This window comes from Cetorhinus maximus, chromosome 6 (assembly GCF_964194155.1).
Source record: "Cetorhinus maximus chromosome 6, sCetMax3.hap1.1, whole genome shotgun sequence".
NCBI lineage: Eukaryota > Metazoa > Chordata > Chondrichthyes > Lamniformes > Cetorhinidae > Cetorhinus > Cetorhinus maximus.
This window is the reverse complement of record NC_135884.1, coordinates 43,870,400-43,889,054: the sequence shown is the minus strand read 5'-3', so window position 1 is coordinate 43,889,054 and position 18,655 is coordinate 43,870,400.

Sequence of the window (18,655 nt, the reverse complement as noted above, 5' to 3'; positions counted from 1 at the left end):
AGCTGAAGGTTCTTTGGATTAAAGCCTCCTGGGTGTCCCTGCTTCCCTGGAGGTTGCCCGGATCTGCATCCTGTGATCACACACTATCTGCACGTTCATGGAGTGGAAGCCCTTCCTGTTGACGAAGGCAACGGGCTCACCCACTAGCGCCTTGATGGCCACATGTGTGCAGTCCATTCAATCCCTGGACTCAGGGGAAGCCAGCAGTCACTGCAAAACCTCTGGCTTGCTCTGTCTGGCTGGCCTTGTCCCCGCGGTAGCGGATGAAAGTCAAGCATGCCTGAGCGCCAGAGCATCTGTCACCTGCTTGACACAAGTATGGACAGCTGATTGGGAGACTCTGCAAAGATCACCCACTGACCCCTGGAAAGAGCCAGAGGCATAGAAACTGAGGGCAACTGTAACCTTTAGAGCCACTGGCATGGGGTGTCCGCCCACACAGTTGGCGCAGATCTCAGGGCCTATCATCTGACAGATGGAGGTGACTGTCTCCCTTGAGAGATGGAGCCTCCTTCAGTGCTGCATCTTAAACATATTGAGGTAGCTGCTTCACTGCCTGTAAACCCTGGCAGCAGGATAGTGGCGTCTTCTGCGGCCCCTTCCACCATGTGCTTCCTGTTGGCCCTGCACCCCTTGTGCCTGCGCCTCTCCTCCCAAAGGTGGCTGAATGTGGACTCCTGGCCTCCTCCCCCATCTGGCCCTCCCTTCCCCCTCAGAGGAGGCACCTCCAGTGGAGACACAGCTCCCATCCCCAGACTAAGGGAAGGCTTCCTGAAACCTGCGGGCCCCAGAAATGACCTTTACTGTAGAGTCCTGACCTGAAGGCTGTTACTCCTGTCCAAGCAGCTGGTATGAGTTTTGAAGTGTTCCTGCTCACACAGGCAAGTATCAGTAATTTTAACAATTAAATATCTAACAGATAACATTTGCGACCCCACTCACTCCTCTTACCTCGCCCGTGGATGAGGTTTATACAAATGTCTCCTACCCGCCTGCCCGTTGCGCCCATGCGACATCCTGAAGATCGCACGGGCCCTGAAAAATTGCAGTCGATTGCTGCCTCAAGGGCTTTAACTGGTTGATTAGTTAATGGCGGGTGCGCATCGGAGAACATTGCGCTCCTGCCCACCTACATATTGCGATGCCGCACAGTGATGCCGAGACGCTCGCCTGACGTCACCACTTGTCATTTTACGTGTCAGCGTGCGGGACTCACCCCTGTACGCCAATGGGAAAATTCTGGCTAAGTATACTTTTTAATTTTTAAAATTAACTTTCTCTTTTAATTTATTCCTTGAGGGAACATCTTGTCTTATGATTCTGTCTTGTTCGAACCAAAACATTTCATTGATTTTATTGGGTTAATCTGGAGTCAGGGCAACTAGGGATGGGCAATAAATGCTGGTCTAGCCAGCGATGCCCACATCCCGTGAATGAATGAAAAAAAAAGGTAATTGCATAATTAAGGATTGAGGTAAAATAATCTATATATAATAAAATCTATACTCTGCCGTTTCCCAAATTTCCTGCCTTCCCTGATAAATCTAAGCCCTGTTGGCAGTTATCTTGTGCTTTCAAGCACTATTCAAGTGATATATGTCAGCAGAGCACTTCAATAAGTAGCACATCATAACTGTGCCTGATTCTGTTCATAACGATCATTGACAAACTGATGCTTCCAGCATTGCCTGCCCAATTTTTCCTCTTGCTAATTCAGGTTGGTCTGGTCAATTGTGGCCCCATTTATGTTCTAACAGTGGAGATTGATTTAATCCAGCTCAGAGCAGGGATCAAGTCTAGGATTTGTTTTGAATAGTGGCCACTTAGGTGAAGTATTTAAGGGCTACTTTTGCATGTCACAAGATCAAATGGAAACAACAACAATAACAACAGCTTGTTATACCTTTAACATTGTATAACTTCCCAAGGCACTTCATGGCTGAATTTTACCGTAGGTTTTGGGACCCTGGCACCAGCCCAAAATGTAGGTCCCAAGGCTGCAATTACCAGCAGTGGGACTAACTCCATGATTTTACTGCAGGCGACCTCCTCATTGGCTAACTACAGGCTCACCGTCCAATTAAGGACCATGGGTAAGCTCCTGCTGCTGCTGACAGCTTGGAAGCACCAGCAGCATCAGTGGGTTAGGTAGGCGCTGCTGAAGTAGACAGGAGACCTCAGAGGCACGTCAAAATGGAGGCACCCACAGACAGGTATGTAAAAATTGAAATTTAAGTGGCCGAGGGTGGTAAGCCAGGGGAAACATGTGAGAGCCACAGGAGATGCCTTTCATGCCTGTGACCTCTTTTGTCCATGGAGCCCCTGGCTGTTGCAGGGAGGCCGCCTCCAGTCTCACTATGCTGCCCACTGTTGATTCATCCCTGCCAGCGGGACAGCAACAGGGAGCTGTCCCGTGTAGCTGTCTGCCATTTTACCAACCCCTCACCTCCATTCCTACCACCTGGGGGTCAGCCCAACAATAGCATACAAAAAAAATTACACTGATCCACAGTTAAAGATATCAGGGCAAATGCCCAAATGTTTGGCCAAAGAGGTGAGTTTTAAGGAACATCTTATAGGAAGAGTGAGGGGAAGAGAATCAGAGAGATTCAGGGATGGAATTTCAGGCCTTAGGGCCGAGGCAGCTGAAAGCAAGCTGCCAATGGTAGAACAACTAAAATTACAGATGCGCAAGGTGACAGAATTGGGGAAGCAGAGATCACAAAAGCTTTTGGGGCTGTAGGTGGTTACAGAGATAGGAAGGGGTGTGGCCATAGAAGGATTTACAAAGAAGGATGAGGATTTCAAAATTGATGCAATACCAGAAAGGGAGCCAATGTAGGTCAGTAAACATGGAGAATAGGGATGAACAAGATTTGACGTGAGTTAAGAAAATGGCAGCAGAACTTTTGATGAGCACAGTAGGATGGAAAATGGGAGGCTGGCCAGGAGAGCATTGAAATATTGAAGATAAAAGGGGAGGAAAAAGAATTAGAGATTTTAAAGTAAATTAAAGACAGCTAGCGCCAATTTATGAAGGAGAATCCTGGAAGATAAATTCTTTGATTTCTTAAAAGATGTTATAGTTAAAATGGATAGTGATATATCTGATGTAGCTTACTTGGATTTTTGGAAATCTTTTGACAAGGTTCTACTTGAAAGACTTCCAATTCAGTCAAAAATCATAGGAATCAAGATAGAATATGGGACTGGATAAGAAGCAGATTAAAAGGCAGGAAAGTAATCATGACACTTGTAATGTCAGATTAAGTAAAGACTTTGTTTAAAGTCCCACAAGATTCATATTCAGATCTTCCACTTAACCATCCTCGCTACCAACGTTACCTGTGAACTTGTAAAATTTGTTGTCAACATTGAAATAGTGAGAGCAGTATAGACAAAAAATGCAGTTATGCAATGGGACAAACATATAGCAAATGAAATTTAGCACTGATAAAGTATTGCACATTGTTTGAAAAATGTATACAATGAATGGAATAGAATTAGCACAGGAAAACTCAGACTTGACCTGAGAATAATAGCAGCTACGTCAATGCTCAGATAATGTTATGAAGTGATATAAAAATGAATACAAAGCTAGGATATATAGCTAGAACTCAAGAAGATAAGTCCACAGAAGTTATACTGAGGCTTTAGAATGTGTTGGTTGTATTATCTTTAGAGATAAAAAGACAGAGATACACTGGAAAGGGTAGGAAAGAAAAATGCTAAAAATGAATCTTGTTAAACTATTTAAAATATAGTATATTGAGAATCCACACTCAGATTATAACCTCAAACTAATCCATGAAGTAGGACCAGAGTTAAAATGTCTTTGTTTCAAATCTTTATCACGTTGAGTAATCTTCCAAGTAGGATAGTATAAGCATTACCATGGGGTTATTCAGAATGAAATTGGATAGTAAAATCGATGAATTAGAGTATTGTGGGAATGAGCTTTGATAGCTCAAATAACCTTCCCCTCATTATCTTATGCCCTTATGTCTCTTTTGCTGCTCAGAGTTTATGAGAAAATCAAAATGAATGGTCATCTCCCTGACCCCTGTGTGTGATGTGATGGTTACCATCACTGTTTGTAGCTCAGTTCCCTCATTGACGTTGACTGCGACATCCTAGTGAACATATTGGAAGCAGCAGCTGAATAAGATTCAAAAAAAGGCTCTATTCATTCATGGATAATTTGCATGTCAAATGCCAAAAACATGAGGAACAACTTTAGCATTTTTTGAGGTACACTCCCACCACTTTTACTACCCATAGTTAATGTGACCAGCCATTTACAGCAGGCGGCCAACATTAGTTGATCAATAAATTCATATAAAAACTAAAGGCAAATGGAAGTGCCGATCCTGCAATTGGGTTCCATCACAATTTTTAAAAGCATCCAGAGATGGCCCGGCTCCTAAAAAATCCAGGCCCAGGTGTCAGGAGGGAAATATTTATGGGAAAGTGATTGTAGTATCATAAGGTTTAGGTTAGCTATAGGAATAGAAAAAAATTAATCCAGGGTAGAAATAATTAATTCGGAGAGGGCCAATTTCAATAGGGTGTGAATAGACCTAGCCTCAGTAAATTGGAATCAAAGACTGGCAGGTGCAATTGTAATGGAACAATTGGCTGTCTTTAATAAGCAGATAGTTTGGATATGGACGAAGTACATTCCCACGAGGGGGAGAAGTAGGACAGTCAAAACCAGAGCAGTCCATGTCCAAATGCAGCAAGACCTGGACAATATCCAGATTTGGACTGACAAGTGGCAAGTAACATTGGCACCACATAAGTGCTAGGCAACGACCATCTCCAACAAGAGGGAATCTATTCATCACCCCTTGACATTCAATGGCATTCCCAACACTGAATTCCCCCACTATCAACATCCTGGGGGTTACCATTGACCAGAAACTGAACTGGGCTAGCCATATAAATACTGTGGCTAAAGAGCAGGTAAGAGACTAGGAATTCTGTGGCAAGTAACTCACCTCCTGACCCCCCAAAGCCTGTCCGCCTTCTACAAGGCACAAGTCAGGAGTGTGATGGAACACTCCCCACTTGCCTGGATGAGTGCAGCTCCAACAACAATCAAGAAGCTTGACGCCATCCAGGAAAAAGTAGCCCACTTGATTGGCACCACATCCACAAACATTTCCTCCCTCCACCACCGATGCACAGTATGTATCATCTACAAGATGCACTGCAGGGAGTCATCGAGGCTCCTTAGGCAGCACCTTCCAAATCCACAATTGCTGTCATCTAGGATGACAAGGGCAGAAGGCACATGGGAACACTGTCATGACCACGGACCCTATCCCTGAATTACCTATGGATATATTGAGCTTCTAAGTATGACATATGTTTTTTAAAAAGGACATACAAGCAAAAGGTGGCAGAGACTGTGAGGTAACCACTTTCTGGAAAATTTCTATGTGGATTACTTGGCCTACTAGTTCAGAGAGAATAGAATGTTGCACCTAAAAGGTATGACACAGCCTACTTCAGACAGAGGAACGTCAAAGGAAAAGATACAATGCAAACTGAACTATAATCTCCTATGGTTGCGGAGATAATGGAAAATGATTACCATCTCAGCTGAAACCACCTCCTGTTGAGTTATATCCTAGACTGTGAACATGAACTGAATTGAAAAGAAAATAGATATGGGTGAAAGACAAGTTTATTTACTTCCCTTCCAAGAATATACAAGAGTTTTAAAAAGCCAACTGCAACCCTAAATCTGTGTGCTAGTCTGGTGTTATGTTTTGGTGAGTGTGTGCTGTGATGGTCACAACTAAAGGACACAAACTGGGCATCCCTCCCCTTTCAGGTAAAAAAAAACTCTTTTTGATTGCTGGAAGCAAGTAACAAGTCAGCAAAGCCATAGTCGAAAAGCAAACAGGACAATCCCTTTCAGCTAACCTGCAGAACCAAAAATCTCCAAACCAACTGCTCAACTGCCAAAATCAACGATATGTGGAATCACCCAAACTAAACAGCTGCAATGTGTCACCAGCTATTCCTCACGGACAAGCCAAAGAACTGATTCGTATATCTTTTTAACTTTTATTTTTAGAGCCAATTTCTAATTTCTAATTGTTTGTATGGCCCTGTTCAAGGTTATGGGCTAAGTGCTGGTAAATGGGATTAGGTAGGTAGGTCAAGTGTTTCTCATGTGTCGGTGCAGACTCAATGGGCCGAAGGGCCTCTTCTGCACTGTGATTCTGTGATTGCGTTTTTATTATTTTTTCTCGCGTTTAGTAACTAATAAACTCACTCTTTCTTTGACTCAAGAAAGCCTGATTAAATTAGCTCTTTTTAAAACATAAATACATTTGGACTGGGAAAAGGTATCTGCGAAGGAAGGGATCCTTTTTAAATTAACCTTGTTGCACCCAACTGAGGGGGTTGAATAAAGAAAGGGAGCCAGTTCATCCCTCCTCCCCTGGGAGCATAACAATTTGGGGTACCTCATCCGAGATCATAATGAATTGGGGTAAACTCGCCCGGGGACTGTTGTAGCAACACCACCACCTGGAAGTTGTCCTCAAAGCCACTCATCATCCTGGCTTGGAACTATATCACATTCCCTCATTGTCTCTGGGTCAAAATTCTGGAACTCCCTCCCTAACTGGGTGTACCTAAACCACATGGACTGCAGCAGTTCGAGAAGGCAGCTCACCACCACCTTATCAAGGGCATTGGGGCAGGCAATAAATGCTGGCCTAGCCAGCAATGTCCACATCCCATAAACGAATAAAAAAATATAGATTGTAAAAGAAATAAAGAGTAAGATGAAGCAGTAAAATATGCATAAGACAGCTGTCAGGTTTATAATAGGAGTGGGAAACAGACTGAATGCAGAAAGTTCAAAGGGTAAGTGAAGAAAGAAATAAGAGAGATTATGAGAAGACACTGGCAGCCTACATAAAGAGAATACAAATGTTTTTTATAGGTATATAAATAGTAAAAAGGTGGTAAAATGAGGAGTATAACTCATTAGGAGCCAAAAAGGGAATTTAAGCATGAAGACATAATGGCTGCAGTGCTAAATGAATATTTTACATCTATCTTTACCAAGGAAGAAGATACTGCCATAGTTGTAGCAAGATTGAAGGTTGTTGAGACACTGGATAGGCTAAAAATTGATAGTGAGGAAGTACCAAAAATGTTTGCTGCCTAAATAATACTATACTGCTTTTCTATTCTTCCTGCCAAAGTGGACAAGTTCACATTTTCCCACATTATACTCCACCTGCCAAATTTTTGCCCACTCACTTAACCTATCTAATCCTATGTAGCCTTGTTGGCCTGAATTTTTGTACTGATTGAAAGAGTCTCCAGCTTAGCTTAAACAACACTGGGTTCCCGATCCCGGAAGTGCCGTCCCCGAACCTGGCAGCCACCATTTCTGGCGGGGGTGGGGAGGGGAATGGGGTATGGGGGTGTTGTAGATTGCACATCTGTGGTTCATGGAAGTAGCTGTACATAGTACATAGAAAAGAGCAGCTATTTTCAAACAGATCCAATTTTCATAACTGGGATGTCCAAAACACAACTTGTGGGCTTTAGACCTTTCAGGAGAAGGTCTAGAGCTGCCAGAGGTCTTTGGAGAGGTAGGTACTCTTTTGGAGAGGCCCAGGGGCAAATTTGGCAGAGGTCACGTGCCCTTTGGGATTGTTAAAATTAGACATAAATATGCGAAAAAGGTGGATAAACCCATTGGACTGTCAAGCTGTCAAAGGAACTATCAAGCTGTCAAGGCATTTAAATATCCTGCCCTTTATGCTTTTTTTAAAAATGGTGTGGTTTAAAGAAACAGTGCTTGCTATTTCAATCTGTCTGTTGGCATAAGCCTGAGTGATATTATTATAGAATTCGTGCTACATGACTGATTTCACAACCTAATATTATCACAGTGGGGTAGCTGTCAGTTCACAGTTTGATTTGAATCTCCAAGTGTTACAAATTCTTTGATGTGGGGCTACGAACACAAATGCTTGTTTTATAAAGGAATAAGCGCATAAATGAAATGTTTGCTTTTATAACAAATTAAGCACTTTAATGAAATATTTGTTTTTATAAGGGACTAAGCACTTGAACAAAATATTTGTTTTTAAAAGGGAATATGTAATTGAAGGAATGTAAATATAGTGAGTAGATTTTTGTGAATGAGAGTTTTTTTTCAAATAAAGTCTGCAGTGGACACTTAGAACTTTATTTTATTTCATCTCAGCATGGATCCTGAGGTCTGCCCACAATGGATACTGGGTGAGTTGGCATGGAGGGTGTAACGGAATAGGGTAGTGAGTGGGGGACATGGGTTGGCATGAGTTGGCACTAAGTTGGCATGAGGCTATAAAGGACCATGAGGGGTGGGTAGAGGGGCATAGGTTGGCATAGGGGTTATAAAAGGCCATGGGGCTGTGTAGAATGGCATAGGTTGGCATAGGGGTTATAAAGGGCCACAGGGTCTGGGTAGAGGACCATAGGTTGAGATAGGGGCTGAACAGGCCATGGGCATGAGTAGAGAGGCATAGGTTGACATGGGTCTATGAAGGACCATAGGGTTGGTTAGAGGGCCATAGGTTGGGGTAGAGGTTATAAAGGGCCATGGGGGTGGATGACGTGCAGATGGTGGCTTAGTTTGACATGGATCGGGCTTGGTTGTGGTTGTGGTTGAGGGGGTGTGATGGGTGAGGGCTGGAAGGCTGTTATTTATTTTATTGGGTGGGATTTTCTAGTCCTGCCCTCTGCCGAGATCATCTAATCCCACTGAAAGTCAATGGACTTTTGGTTGGCCACAGAATCTCCCATGACAGGTTCTGCCATGACAAAGCTGAAAAATCCTGGCCATTTTTTTTAAAAGCTGGGATGAAGGCCAGGTTCACTGAGGCAGGCTTTTCACACATCCCATCTCCATTAATGACCACACCTTTGGCTGCCTTTGATTTCTTTCCAGGGGTGGTGGGCCTGACTCCTGTTAACAACTGTCCCCACCGGAATGAAAATCCAACAGTTTTGAGCACTTTCTCCCAAGGCGGATTTGCAGAGCGGGGAAATTTCTTGACTCTGCACTCCTGATCCAGGAGTGAAAATTCAGACCTTTATCTCCTTTTGACAACTCCTATCTATGTTTGTGTCATCAGCAAATTTAGCTACCATACATTTGGTCCCTTCATCCAAGCCATTGATATAAATTGTAAATAGTTGAAGCTCCAGCATTGATCTCTGTGGCACTCCACTAGTAAAAGTTTGCCAACCTGAAAATGACCTATTTATCCCTACTTTCTTCTCCCGGTTAGCTAACCAATCCTCTCTCCATGTTAATGTGTTACCCCCACATCATGAGTTCTTATTTTGTGTAGTAACCTTTGATGTGGCACCTTATCGAATGCCTTTTGGAAATTTTAAGCACACCACATTTACAGGTTTCCCTTTATTCACCTTGCTTGTTCCTTCCTCAAAGGACTCTAACAAATTAGTATGACATGATTTTCCTTTCACAACTGTAAAGAACATAGCTTTTTATGTCTGTTAGACTACGGATTAAAATTACAGTGGCTGCAGTTTAAAAGACCAGTCTACTGGGTCAGTGTGAGGGATGCATACAATGTTGCTGTCCTGGAACAGAGTGTGCCACGAAAGACAGGATTGTGCCAAGGAGGAGTCCGGTCTAATGGGGAACTACCTGGCAACAACATTTTAATTGGCTCCTAAGCAGGTGACCAGGGTTTGTGCGATAGCAATACAGCAGAAAAAAAGCTCCTAGCTTGAAAAGAGAAAAGACCAAAAACCTCTTTCTCCTGTGTGTGTAAGATTCCAGTAATTCTACAATAATAGCTGGCAGGTTTTGTTTTTTTTCCCCTCATATCTCTATAACCTGCTTTCTCTCTGAAAAACCACTGTCAAGAGGAAAAGGAGAAAATCACCGTTAGAGACATTGAAAAGCAAGAGCTCAGCCAGTGAACTAAAGACTGAAAGTGCTGGGAAGCACAAAGAACTGAAAGGAATTTGGAAGACATTGATCAAAATCAACCCATCGAATCCTGTACTCCGGGATTGGTGCTATTGAACTGTTTTATCCCACCCTTAAAATCTATGTTTTTGTGTGTCTTATGTTTCTTGTAAGTGTGTTCATAGGGATTTAAGAAGGGGTAGAGTTTAGGTTCTAGAGTTAGAAATTAACAGTTCACATTTCTTTCTTTTGCTTCTGGTTAAAAACAATTTGTTCAATAAACAGTTATTTACTTATTAAGTTTACAAACCTGGTGCTCGTATTCTGTTAACTTAAATTAAACAATTAGGTGGTTTGATCAAACTTTTCACATTTATCGTGGCTTGGGGGGCAGTGGGGCTTAATATTACAGCACACTATCCCCAGTGAGTCATGACAAAGTTTGGTGGCTCGTCTGGGATATTTTAGAACAAAAGACAATGACGATTTTTGTGTAGTTTTAGCCAGTGATAAAAGCTAAGAGGAAACACCAAGTTTGTACTATCAAAAATAAGATGGCACTGGAAACTGCTAAAGCTTCCCTGCAAGTGGAAGAGATGTCCCTGACGATTTTACAAAGGACCCCAAAAGCTGGGTTAATCAAATTGGCAAGTAAATTAGGAGTAGGATTGCCTGCCAATGCTAGGAAGGCAGAGATAATTGAAGACATAGCACAGCATTTAAAGTTGGAAATGATACTTGGTAATAGTGACTCACAGGTGGAGGTAATGAGACTTCAATTAGAAATGAAGAAGCTTGAACTTGAACAAGCAAAGGAAATGAAAAAGCTTGAGTTAAAGGCAGAAGAAAATGAAAGAAAAAGGGCATTCCAAAGGAAATAGGCAGAAAGGCAGGAGAGAAAAAAAGAAACAAGGAAGGGAATTAGAAATGGCGAGGTTAGAAAAGGAGGAAAGAGAATAAGAGAGAGAGTATTCCAGTTTAGCTTGCTGGCAGTAGGTGAGGAAGGGCTTATTTTCAGATCAGAACCCAGTGGGGAGATGTTTAAATTTGCACAAGCACTTCCAAAGTTTGAGGAAAGGGATGTTGAAGCATTCTTTATTTCATTTGAGAAGATAGCTAAACAGATGAGCTGGCCAAAGGAAAACTGGACATTGCCCATGCAGAACAAATTGACAGGTAGAGCACAGGGAGTTTATGCTTCACTGTCAGAGGAGGTTCCTGGGGATTATGATATGGCGAAAAAGGCCATTTTGAGTGCATATGAGTTAGCCCCTGGAGTATACAGACAAAGGTTTTGAAATTTAAGGAAACAGCTTGGGCAAATTTACCTTGAATTTGAAAGGGTTAAGCAAAGTAATTTTAACAGGTGAATATGAGCATTAGGAGTTGAAACTACCTATGAAGTTCTCAGAGAGACCATTCTCTTGGAAGAATTTAAAAACTCCCTACCTTCTGTAATAAGAACCCATGTTGAAGACCAAAGGGTTGCAACTGCTAGACATGCAGCAGTAATGACTAATGATTATGAGTTGATCCATAAAACAAAACCTTCAGCCCTATAAATTTGAAAAGGATAGAAAGTGTGAGAGTGAAAGGAAGGCAAGTAGCCAAGGTAAAGAATGGATAGCTGGGAATACCTTGAGATCTCCTCCACAAATCAGGAAGGAAGGTACTGAGGGTGAAGGTGAAACTCGAAGGCCTAAGTGTTTCCATTGTAATAAATTGGGACACGTTCGTTCAGAATGCTGGAAGTTACAAAGGAAGCCTCTGGGGCTTATTGAGATTCATAAACGGAACTCAAAAAGAAAATCGCCATGGATCAAATTGTAGCTTTACAAATAAGGGACCAGAGGTTAACACTGTTGTGAAAGCAGGTGAAGTGAATAAGTTAGATAAGAGATATAAAGGGTTTTTGTCTAAAGGAAAGATAACCCTTTTTCATCAAATGATGCAGCTGAACCCATAACTATTTAAGTGGCACAGTAGCTACTCAAACTCTTTTGCTGGAGAAAGACTTAGTTTTCTCTCCAGAGAGTTCAACGAAAGCTAAAATATTGGTAAACAGGATAAATGGAGAGTATATCCTGATTCCATTGTACAAAGTGCAATTGGCATGTGATTTGTTGTCTGTATTGATGGTTGTAGGAGTGGTTAAGAAATTACCCATGGATGGGGTTGATTTGCTCCTGGGGAATGATTTGGCAGGGGTGAAAGTTATAGCTCCGCCCATAATTACAGAAAGTCCGAGGGAGGCTAAAGAGATGGAAAAGTTACAAGAACAAGGTTCTAGTATTTATCCATCGTGTGTGGTGACCAGAGCAATGGCTAAACAATGTCCATCAGCAGAGGTCAAAGTAATACTACGAGCAGATGTTAGAGTAGCCGAAACCTTCTTTAAGGATGAGAATAATTCAAAGGAAGTGTTTGGCATGTCTTCATTAATTGAGGCTCAAAAAGCAGATCCAGAGTTAAACAAGTTAGCACAGTCAGCTCACACTGAAGCTGAGGCAGAGGGAGTTCAGGAGTGCTATTACATTAAAAGTGGAGTTCTAATGAGGAAGTGGAGACATGCTCACAGACCTGCAGATGAGGAATGGATGGTTGTTCATCAGATAGTAGTACCGCCCAAATATCATAAGGAGGTATTGCGAGCGGCACGTAAAATCCCTATGGCAGTAAGAATACAAAAACCCAAGCATTATTAAACATGCATTTTACCTGGCCAAGACTTCACAAGGACATAGTGCAATTTTGTAAAACGTGTCATACATGTCAGGTAGTAGCTAAACCTCAACATGTAATCAAACCAGTACCTTTAATACTCATCCCAGTTTTTGAAGTCTGGTATCAGTAGATTGTGTAGGACCATTACCCAAAACAAAAACAGGACATCAGTATGTTCTTACAATTATGCATATGACAACCCGATTTCCAGAAGCTATTCCTTTAAGGACAATTACACCTAAGGTGGTAGTGGAAAAGTTAACTCAGTTTTTCACTCTTTATGGCTACCAATTGAAATACAATCTGACCAAAGTTCTAACTTCATGTCTAAAATTTTCCAGGACATAATCACCAGTTAGGATATCAGACAGCTAAGGTCCACCGCCTATTATCCACAGACACGGGGAGCTTTAGAAAGATACCATCAGACTCTCAAAACTATGATTAAGGCCTATTGCCATGAACACCCAAAGGATTGTGACAAAGGAATAGATTTCTTACTATTTGTTACCAGAGATTCTCCAAATGAATCTATTGTATTTAGTCCATTTGAATTCATCTATGGTCATGAAATAAGAGGTCCATTAAAAGCAATTAAGGAAAAATTTCTAAAGTAGAAAGACAAATCATCCATGTTGGATTACGCGGCCATGTTTCTAGAAAGACTCATAGGAGCATATAAAGTAGCATGTAAAGTAGCATGAGAACATTTAAAAATCTCACAAGCAAAAATGGGCAGATAAACATGTTACAACTAGAACATTCCAAGCAGGAGATGAAGTATTGGTATTATTACCTTTTCAAGCTGAACCCCTGAAAGCAAAATTCAGTGGCCCATACAAGGTAGTTAGGAGAGTTAGTAAAGTGGCTTATCTGGTAGATATTCCTGAGCTCAGGGAGAAGAAGTGGTTACGTCACATAAACATGTAGAAGCAATGTCATTGCAGGGAAGATGATAAGACAGAGCAAGTGTGCCAGGTGGTAGGAAGAGTGGAGGATGACTGAGACAGTAAGAGTAAGGTAGAAGAAGAAGTAGACAGTGCAGAAAGCGAACCTCCTACAGTTCGACTAGCCAATACGAAAATACTGGGACAGTGAGACACTGTTCTCATATTTAGAAGAAGGACCAAGGGAAGATCTAATAAGGTTACTTAGGAAGTATAAGGGAATTTGTAGGGATACACCTGGATGTACTACATTAGGTAAACATAGGAGACTAAGCGCCAATAAAACAACATCCTTATCAACTGAGCCCAGAGAAACAAGTTCCATTAGAAACAGAGATCAAATGTATTCTGGAAAATCAATTGATTGAGCCTAGCCAATGCAGCTGGAATTCACCGGCAGTGCTGGTTCCTAAGCTGGATGGATCAATTAGATTTTGTATCGACTACAGGAAAGTCAATGCAGTAACGAGGACAGATTCGTACCCAATTCCTTAGTTAGAAGTTGGATCGATAGGGTTGGCAGTGCCTCATTTCTTTCTAAAATTGATCTATTGAAGAGGTACTGGTAAGTGCCATTAACATCAAGGGCTAAATAAATATCCACCTTTATTACACCAAGTGGATTGTATCATGTCGAGTCATGCAATTTGAGTTTAAAAATGCTCCAGCTACATTCCAGAGACTTATGAATCAAGTCGTAGCTGAAGTACATAACTGTGTGATTTATTTATGATATACTGGGAATTGGGAATGTACAAAGGGATCTGGGTGTCCTTGTACACCAGTCAATGAAAATAAACAGGCAGGTGCAGCAAACAATTAGGAAGGCAAATGGTATGTTGGCCTTCATTGCAAAAGGATTTGAGTTCAGAAGTAGGGATGTCTTACTGCAGTTATACAAGGCCTTGGTGAGACCACACCTGGAGTATTGTGTGCAGTTTTGGTCTCCCTACCTAAGAAAGGATATATTTGCAATAGAGGGAGTGCAGCGAAGGTTTACTAGGCTGATACTGACGATGGCAGGACTGTCGTATGAGGAGAGATTGGTTCAACTGGGCCTGTATTCACTTGAGTTTAGAAGAATGAGAGGGGATCTGACTGAAATGTATAAAATTCTAACAAGGCTAGACAGACTAGATTCAGGGAGGATGTTTCCCCTGGTTGGGGAGTCTAGAACCAGGGGCCACACTCTCAGGATATGGGGCAGGCCATTTAGGACTGAGATGAGAAAACATTTCTTCATTCAGAGCGTGGTCAACCTATGGAATTCTCTCCCACAGGAGGCTATGGAGGCTGGGTCACTGAGTATATTAAAGAAATAAATTGTTAATCTTTTGGATATTAGGGGCATCAAGGGGCATGGAGAGAAAATGGGAATACAGGGACTTTGAGATGGAGGGTCAGCCATGAACATATTGAATGGCGGAGCAGGCTTGAAGGGCCGAATGGCCTACTCCTGCTCTTAGTTTCTATGTTTCTAATTAGACGATGTTGTAATATATAGTAATACATGGGGAGAATATGTAAAGCAATTAGAAGACATGTTTAAGCAATTGCAGTTGGCTGGCTAAGTCATAAATCTGACCAAAAGTGGATTTGCAAAAACAAGGGTAACTTACCTAGGTCACATCGTAGGACAAGGGCAAGTGTTGCCAAGAACAGCAAAGTGAGCTCTCTAAAAGAATACCCCATTCCTACAACTAAACGAGAAATCATGAAATTTTTGGGAATGTGTGGGTTTTATCGGAAGTTTGTGCCTAACTTCAGCACAATAGCTGTACTTCTCACCAATTTGTTAAGAAAACAGGCAAAAGTAGCGTGGTCAGCAGAATGCCAAGCAGCCTCTGAAAAGCTGAAGACAACCTTAATAAATGAACCAATGTTGGCCGCCCTGACTTTACTAAACCTTTTAAAATGGGAATTGATGCTAGCGACTTGGGGGTAGGTGCAGTCCTATTACACAATGATAAATTAGGGATAGAGAAGCTGGTGGGGTACTTTTCCAAGAAACTAAATCAATATCAGAGGAAATACTCTACAGTAGAAAAAGAAACTCTAGCATTGTTGTTGTCTCTTCAACACTTTGAAGTTTATGTCTGACACGATAACAAACACTAATCTACACTGACTTTAATCTGCTGACGTTCATTGTAAAGTTTGAAACTCGAAATGCAAGGCTGTTTCGATGGATTCTATTGTTTCAACCATTCAATGTAAAGATTGTTCATATTGCCGGCAAAGATAATGTGATCGCCGATGCATTGTCCCGGGTATAAAATACTGAAATAAGTTAAAGGGGTAAGAAATGCTGAAGATTGTATAAGATTGAATAAGGGTGAGGAAGGATGAATAGAAGTAAGCCCCATGTTTTGTTGTCCATGTGTCACATACCTTGCGATGAAACGTATTTTTGAAATGGCATTTCATCTCTTTTAAGGGTAGAGGCATGTAAAGAACATATCTTTTTTATTTCTGTTGGACTGTGGATTAAAATTACAATGCAGTTTGAAAAACATGTCTACTAGAACAGTGTGAGGGATATATATGCAATGTTGCTGTCCTGGAACAGAGTGTGCCATGAAAGACAGGATGGTGCCGAGGAGGAGTCCGATCTAACTGGGAACCTCCTGGCAACAACATTTTAATTGGCTCCTAAGCAGGTGGCCAAGGTTTGTGTGAGAGCAGTGCAGCAGGAAACAAGCTCCTTGCTTGAAAAGAGAAAAGACCAAAAACTTCCCTCCTGTGTGTGTAAGATTCCAGTAATTCTAAAATAATAGCTAGCTGGCTTTTCTTTTTTTCCTTATATCCCTATAACCTGCTCTCTCTGAAAAACCCCTATCAAGTGGAAAAGGGGAAAATCACCGATAGAGACATTGAAAGACAAATGCTCAACCAGTGAACTAAAGACTGAAAGTGCTGGGAAGACCACCTTATGCCATCAACAAAGAACTGAAAGGAATTTGGAAGACATCAATCAAAATCGACGCGTCGAATCCCATACTCCAGAATTGGTGCTATTGAATTGTTTTATCCCACCCTTAAAATCCATGTTTTTGTGTGTCTTATGGCCTTGTATGTGTGTGTGTATAGGGATTTATGAAGGGGCAGAGTTCAGGTTAGAGTTAGAAATTAACAGTTCACATTTCTTTCTTTTGCCACTGGTTAAAGACAATTTGTTCAATAAACAATTATTTAATTATTAAATTTACAAACCTGCGCTCGTATTCTGTTAACCCAAATTAAACAATTAGGTGGTTTGATCAAATTTTTCATATTAGTCGTGGCTGGAAGGGGCAGTGGGGCTTGATATTACACTGCACTATCCCAGTGAGTCATGACACAATACCATGTTGACTCTGCCTGATTATATTATGATTTTCTTAATCTCCTGCTATTTCCTTCTTAATATTGGATTGTAGCATTTTCCCTCTGACACATGTTAGGCTAACTGGTCTATAGTTTCCTGGATATATTTACATTAGATGCAGTTCAGGAAAGGTTGACTGGACTGATTCCTGGGATAAAGGAGTTAGCTTATGAAGAAAGGTTAAAAAGTTGGGCCTATACCCATTGGAGTTTAGTGAAGTGAGAGGGATCTTATTGAAACATATAAGATCCTAAGGGAACTTGACAGGGTGGATGCTGAAAGGATGTTTTTCCTTATGGGAGAGCCTAGAACTAGGGGACACTGGGCGGAATCATCCCAGATCTGCAATAAGTGTGGTAGCGGGAGGTAAAAATGATCTTTTACCCGCTGGCTACAATGACGGGTTTTCACGCCATGTCATCCCATTCCCACTTCAGTAATTATGCATTCCTGGGAAATACGCCTTTTCGCTGGCAGGCAGCCTCCGATTGACCCACTGCATCATCACCTTGCCGCTTCCTGGCGCCATATTTAAAGTGCAGCCGCGTGCACACCTCTCAGTGCTTCGAGCCCAGGACTGCTGCACAGAAGACATGGTGTAAAAGCAAGAAGACTGCAGCACCTCGATTCAGGGGTGCATCCCTGGGATGCCTTCTACACACTGTTGGAGCCCACCATGATGTCCTCTACCCCTGCTCTGGCCACAGGAGGCCCATCAGTCTCACCACTCCAACTTGCGAGGTGGTGGCAGAGGTGGTCAGTGCCAATGCTACACAGAAGGGGTTCACCATCCAGTGCAGCAAGAGGATGAATGATCTGTGCTGCCAGGGTAAGGCAACAATCTCATCACTCTAAACTCACAAACTCACAAGCTCATCACACATTCACTGGCATCTCACTCATTGCCAACTCAAGGGACATCACCGCTCACTCTCTCTCACACACCCTCACATCTCCACCTGGCCTCATCTCCTTTGGAGACTGCCTCCTCAGGCCTCACCCTCTTGAGGCCACTTGAACAGATAAACATGTGTCCCCACAAACACCCTTCCCCAGTACAGCCCTAGCCTTGCAGCCTCTTCCCTTGCCTTTCCCCAAGCAAGCCCTAGCCCTGCAGCCATTGAAAAGCCACCCCTGCCTTACATTTGCTCTCGTAAGTAGAGAACTGCCCATGAGCCCCCTCTGAAAGCGAAGCCTGGCACTGATGCCTGCGAGTGCTGCCCGAAGCAAGGTAGACAGACAAGCCTCAAAGTCCTGAGTGAAGTGCAGCTCACCACTTGCATGTCACTTAAGTTCCATTGTGAAACATGTCGGCGTGCAATCACGCTGATGTGTGCGCATGATCCAGCATGAGGGGATGATTCTGGCGAGCTGGGCTAATAACGATATGCAGATTTATTACAATGAAGTTCCAGACATCTGGTGGCGGAAAACGCATCAGCCATTGGTGGGCAGAGAAGACAATTGCAAACTGGTTTCATGATGTCATGAAACCGATTTTTGGCCTTGCCGCCATATTGTCCGCTCACGCCCGCCATGACGCTTGGCACCAGCAGGCTCAGAAAATTCTACCCACAGTTTAAAAATTATGTGTCTCCCATCTAAGACAGAGGTGAGGAGAAATATTTTTCTCTCAGGTCATCGTTA